The following is a 6935-nucleotide window of genomic DNA, read 5'->3' as shown; positions in this document are numbered from 1 at the left end:
ACTTTAATTAAATTCATCATGAACAATGTTTTTCATTATTATCCTTAAATACTATCCTCTCGTATATAACACTTATATACTAAGGTTACATAAACAATCACGGAATTTTCATTTGATATTCATAAAATATTCATAAATATATGCACATAAAATGATGAATAAACTCTTTTATTAATTAAATAATAAATATCATATTACATCTCATGCTTCTAGGACACTATTCCCAACATGTGCAAGTTTAGTATTGCAATCTAGCTTTGTATCCTAGCTATTAGTTCGATTTACTGATGCATTCCTCTATCTCTTGAGAGTGATTTGTTCAAGAGTGTTTACTTTATGAATTTTCCCATGCCGGTAAGACCTCGTCTTTCCCCCAATTGACAATGATGGTTGCCATGGACCGCATCATGAGATTTGACTCTCACCTCTGATATTTATTGTATTCGACCTTGTTTGGAAGCATGGTGGGCCCATAACCCACAAGTCCCAGAATTTAAAATTGTTGGAGACTCGAATGAGGCGAGTGGTCCCATCTTATTGAGATTGGAGTTCATTTATTTCTCATTGATTGACTGATTGATTGGACAAGTATACAGAGATGATAATTTGTCCAGTTTGTGTATGAAAGGCATTGATTGTGGAGAAATCACGAATTGTCATAGAGTGATGAAATCGTTAACGTCATTCGTTTTCTTGCATTTCTTGTCATGGTTTCCACAAGTTAAACCTTATTCTAATTCTGAAGATGAAATTTCTTTAAGGGAGTAGGGTTGTAACATCCGGTTAAATTAATTGAGGTTATTTAATTTAATTCGGTAGTTAGTTTTAATTAATCTGAGATTAGTGAGAGATTTTCAGTTATAATTATCACGTAAAAGACTTTTCTCATTAAAAAAAATATTTTTGAAATTAATGCTTTTGTCCCTCAAATAGTCTTAAATGTCGGTAACTATTATTTTTCAAAACAGAAATGGTCGATTATTCCATATTCTATTTAAATTGAACTTTAAAATCTAATTGTCAAATTTACACGTAAAGTCCAAACAAATTTTCCCTTTTTCTTTTTTTTCTTTCTTTCCTTCTTTTTTTTTTTCTTTCTCTCTAATATTTTTTTTTCTCCCTCTCTTTATTCTCCACATACTCTCTCTCTCTCTCTCCTTCTTGTTCTTCTCTTCCTCTGCTGAACTCTCTATCTCTCTCTTCTTCCAAGAAAAATTTTCATATTTCAAAATTTAAAAACTCACTCGTTCTTGATCGGAATTGACCGGAACTCCGCTGCCATCCGCGCCATGAGCCACCCTCTCCGGCGGTGGAGGTCGACACTACTTGATTCAAAATGTTGAGGACGACGTCGGGATGCTAAGCCCTCAAGAAATTTTGAGGAAGGAGCTTCTATTTTTGAGGTAGGGTTTTCCACTTTTTCCTCCTATTTGGTTTAAATCCGAATTTACTCTTGTTTTTCTGGTTTTATTTTTGTTGTGGTTATGATGGCTTGGAGACAAAAATCTGAATTTAAAACCATGTTTACATACTTTTTCTGTATGTCTTGTGGATTTTACGAGATTGATAATTAGAGCAAACTTAATGATTTTAGGTTAAGCATTTAATCCTAGTATAAGTCGACTAGATATTTTCCTCAAGCCCTTTTATGCTTGTACAGCCATGGTGGATAGGCTTTTCAACCTTAGAAAAATTATTTTGTGGTGAGGTATCTATGATTTAGTCAAGCATCATTTTAGGTGTTAAAGACTGGTCTTGACTCAATTACTTAGTAAGGAATTCCTAATGTTACTAAGAACTTTAGAGATGATAATGGAAAAGGTATGTGAAAGCATAAAGCTTATATTTCATAGACAAAGCATGAACAAGCATCATAAATAAAATGGCAAGTTCATGAGGATTACAACGTGGCTGCTTGTGTTTAAACTAAAAACTGCAATTATTTGATAAGTTTTGCGGATTAACCTTGTTATAACCTTAAAGTAGATGTCCTAAACGTCGTATAGCCATAAGAATCACCTCAAACAGACAGCTATAGCTCGAATTATGCATTTTTAAAGTTAAGCATGATTTTTAGAAATTTAACAGAAAACAGCCACATTTTGATGTGGTATAATGTATTTTTAGAGATCTTAATAGATCCGAAACTAAGCTTGTGATAGCTCTTTGGAAAGCGCTAGATGTCTACTTCGATTAGGCATTGATTTTGTAATTTTTGCAGCTGTGTATAATATTTTATGATTATTTCTGTAACAGCCGTCAAAATTATCTTTTCAAAGAATTGATAAAATAAAGAACTGAGACCCCTACTTCTTAAAATAAGATTATTGTACCTAAACCACCATTACTACTACTTAGAATATGTTATTAGTGACATGTGAAAGTTAGAATCACGTCATTTGGAGTTTTATAACCCAAGTTGTGCGCATTAGAAGTTTCATGTAGAAACTTCCCAAAAGTTGTCAAAATCAGAAAAAAAAAAAAAAATAGAATTTTGATTTTTGGAAAACTGTTTTTAATGCATTTATATAGCTTTGATTTGGACATATAATAGCTCGTTGGAACGATCTACGTGTCTACTTTCTTGTGGAGTTTATTTTGTAATTTTTGAAGACTTAGATAATAATTTATGAATATTCCCGTCAAGATTGACGAATCTGCCAATTTACTGGATTTATGAAGAATATGGATTCGAGTTAGAAACTGATTTATGACTGAACGATTGGTAGTTTGGAGCGTTTGTGGTTGTTTAACATTAAGTATGAGGTTCTAAAGAGAATACGATGAAAAGTGTTAAAAGATGATAAAACCAAGACTTGATAACTATGATATCTTGAGGAGACTTAATGAATTTTATTGGAGTATGACACTTTTGCATTGATGTTTATGCATTCATGGATATTTTACATATTATTGAACTTAGCATGTTCTTTTCTTGAGTTTTGATCTTGTTTGAGCATGATATTGCATTTCTCTTTCCTTTTGGACATACTTCATGAATTTTCATTTCTCAATGAAAATGATCAGTTTCACCTGTGTTGAGACTTTAAAAAGGATTTTGAAAAGTATATGTGTGTGTATATATATATATATATATATGACGATTATATATATGAAAAACCTTCCGGAAAACTTGATATTCGTGAATCATAATTTACAGAAGTGGAATTTCAGAAAAGAGAATATGTCTCGAATTAGAAATAAATTCGAGCATGGTGTATAAACACGTAGAGCTCTTGGCATTGTTCTGATGAGCAATTAGCTCTTGAACACTGACCTGATGAGCAATTAGATACTTAGTGTGCTTGATGGCCACAGAGATTGGGATATGAGAATCGTATCCTTGGGGGCAAGTCTCGAAACCCGTGTGGGGTGTTACATAAGTTTAGCACAGATGTTAGATTTTATGTCTGGTAATATTAGAGAGCATTCCAATTACCTGTGTTTGATTTCTGGTCTTCTCCTATGAACTTCAAGTTCTAGGATGCTTTAGGATTTAAATGGAATTACAAGTACTTGGTACTTGTTGATTTCTTGAAGGATTATATTCCTTATATTATTGGAAATAAATTTGAGAAAGTTTTAGTATTTTAAAATTTTAAAATACTTGATTATCTGTTTTATTCAAAAGATGTTTACACATGCTAAAATTTTCAGTTTTGAGTTTACCCCTCACAGGTGTCAAGGTTTTGAGTTGAGGATTTCAAAATACTGAAACTATTGATTTCAAAATACTGAAAGTATTGATTCTAAACTTGTTTTTCATTGTATTCCACTTTTACTCTCTTACTAGGCATTCGGCTCACATTTGTTTTAAATGTTTTTCTCCCTCCAAAATCAGTAGCTTGATTGGCAACGTGGTAAGCCGACGCCAACAAATTGAAGACTCGAGATACGAGATGACTTGTTTTAATTAGAATTTACAGTTTTTTAAATTCTAAAGTTGTACTGTATATTTGTATATGATATGTATTGGTCGGCATTGTCCTTGAGATGTGTAAAATTTAAATTTATGGACTGTTTTAATATTATTTGTAAAAGAAAACCTCCAAAGCAATATATCTTGATATTTATGTATTTATTTTTACGATTTTTGTTAAACAGTCTAATTTAATTAAGCTAATTTTCTTTAATTAAATTTCAATAATCATTGTCCCATCTTTAGGGTTGTGACAATATAGAAAACGGTTTAAAATGTCTCTAACTCTGTCTATAAAGAGAACGTGAATATTGGTAACAAGGCTAACATGGAGGTTTCACTTATAGATCCAGAAAAAAATAACTATCGAAATTTTAATCGTTATATCTGTACTAAAAATTATTTAATTTGTGTACTGTTTTAATCTGATGTGATGTTGACTAAATCAAACGGTTAAAAATTAGGCTATCAATAGAGAGATCCTAACAGAGAAAAAGTCCCGATTAATATAAATGTGTGTGTATATATATACATATATATCATGCTACCACATGTATAGGACCCCTCCCGCTAGAGAGCACGAGCCATAGGACCTCAACCTAGATATTGTATTATATACAAGGATGTCCAATCCAACCAGTGCTCCAGGTCCTTCACACCGGCTAAAGATGGAGATGTTACTAATATTTATACCAAAAAAAAAATTCTATTACAAAAATGGAGATCGAGGAGTAACAGAGACTAAAATGGTTTTCGTTTCCGTTTAGTTCGCTGATTCGAGTTTTTAATTCGAGTTGAGATGTGATTTTATGTGAGAGTTTTTTACTGTAGCAAAAAAGTTAGATGTGATTATTTGTGAGAGCTTTTTACTGTAGCAAAACTCGAATTCTAAACTCGAATCAGCGAAATGAACGGGGTTAATTAGAGATGAGAACTTCTTTCATAAAAAGGAGTTAAAAAGAACTATTTCTGCACAATTCCTTTGGCATTTTTTCTTGTGGGGAAGATGAAGCAAGTTTTAATATTTGTTCTGATAGGAATCACCATGCGTCTTGCTCTAATCGCATATGCAATCGAAGGAACCGCTACATTTTATAAACCTCCTTATACTCGTAAGCATATTATATAATTAATTATACACACATGCACACAGATGATATGGTGATTTTTGATCATCATTACTTTCGTGTTTTTGTTAGCTGTTGGATACCTAGTGTTAACTAATACTATATACACAATCTACCGTCTAAACTTTTTTTCTTTCTTTCTTTCTTTTTTTCTTTCTTTTTTTAATAATACCGTCTAAACTTTCTAACAATTACGTTTTATAATATCATAATTATTACTAATTCTCACAAAAACTTAAATTCTTAAGAGATGAGCTAACAATAATATTATATTCTAATAACAATCACCTTAATTGAGCATAAGCCTCTCGTGCTTTGGAGCACAAGACCACGGTCCTTTCGTTGCTGGTGTGAGCAAGAAGCTTTGGAACAATGGAAGAGCTTGTGACATGTTTATTAGATTAAAGATGTTCAGTTTCTTTTATACATGTGGGTTAATTTTTTAGGGTCATTTTTAATTTGTCCCATCAATTTTAAAAACTCTTATTTTATCACTTAAATTATAGATGAGATACACTTTACCTCATTTATTATAATTTTAAAAACATACAGAAATAAATGAGGCTAATTAACGTGATCACATGGTCTTTTTTTTGCTTGTTTCTAGAACTAATAGATGTGATTTGTTATATATTGGTTGTTAATATTGTATCAGCCATCAGGAGTAGCAAGAGGGGAAAGGAATAACATTTGAGAAGACGCAAGACGAAAATGGTTGCAACTTTTGTGAAGACTAGTTGAAACCATCATCAGTGCGTGTGTGTGTGTGTACATTTTTACTACTTAAAGTACCAAGCTACACGTATAGTGATATTGGAACGTCTTTTATATTTATGTATGTGTGATGTGTAACATGTCTTGGTATCTGTATAAAGATGCTCATCGGTTGTTTTGGAAAAAAGACAAGGGAAAAAAAAACAAGAAGAAGAAAGAAATGCCCAGTTTGAAATCTATATGCACATCGTATAAATTTTCTGGGCTCAAAAAGGCTCAAACCGTAGTCTAAATATGGTATCACTTGCGACTCCAACAGTTGGCCTATTAAAAAACTTGTTTTACAGTGTGAAATTAAATTGATGACATTCTACATGCAGCACTTTTCACGAAAATGAAAATCAAAATTTTCAATGGAATCAGGATTAAACTTTTCTTCTAGCAGAAGCATGTATGCTTTAACCGACATGCTTTAACGATTTTTTCAGCAATGCTCCCTAAATTCAAATTGGCAGCACCAGAAAATGTTGCAGGAAAACTAGTAGAGAGGCCCTCTATGTAATAATTGCTTGTAATTCCTACAGCTTGTGTGGTAGAATCCTCGAGCGGAAAAGGGATGGTGAGATTAAAAGTTTGTTTATTTTACCGATTTGAATTTAAAATTTAAGTTTTGTTACAGTAAAAAATTTTTAGAAACAGTCACATCTAACTTTTTTATTACAGTAAAAAATTCTCACATAAAATTACATTTAAATTTAAATTAAAAACTCAAATTAACGAATTAAACGGACCCTAATATTAAAGTAGCATAATGGTGAGAAAAATTCATTCCATTCAACAGAAAATAAATGTAGCGATAAAAAGAGGGAAAAGAATGATAAATGACTATTTTGTTATCATGAATAAGTAATTTATACCATTATTAGACTTTTGGTGGTAAAATAATTTGTAGCTAAAACTACTATCATACAGCTACAATATATATATATATATATATTTTTTTTTTTTTGACTAATAGTATTATTTTTTAGCTACGAGGGAAAAAAATTGTCGCTAGATACTTCTACTGTCGACTTTAGCTCATTTTAAGCCCACAACCCACGAAGGGAGAGAGAGAGAGAGAGAGAGAGAGAGAGAGAGAGAGAGAGACGCACAAGTTAAAAGTTCAAAGATAA

Source organism: Morus notabilis, unplaced genomic scaffold (genome assembly GCF_000414095.1).
Source record: "Morus notabilis unplaced genomic scaffold, ASM41409v2 Scaffold3004, whole genome shotgun sequence".
NCBI lineage: Eukaryota > Viridiplantae > Streptophyta > Magnoliopsida > Rosales > Moraceae > Morus > Morus notabilis.
The sequence above is the reverse complement of the archived record's forward strand: the minus strand, read 5'-3'. Positions refer to the sequence as shown.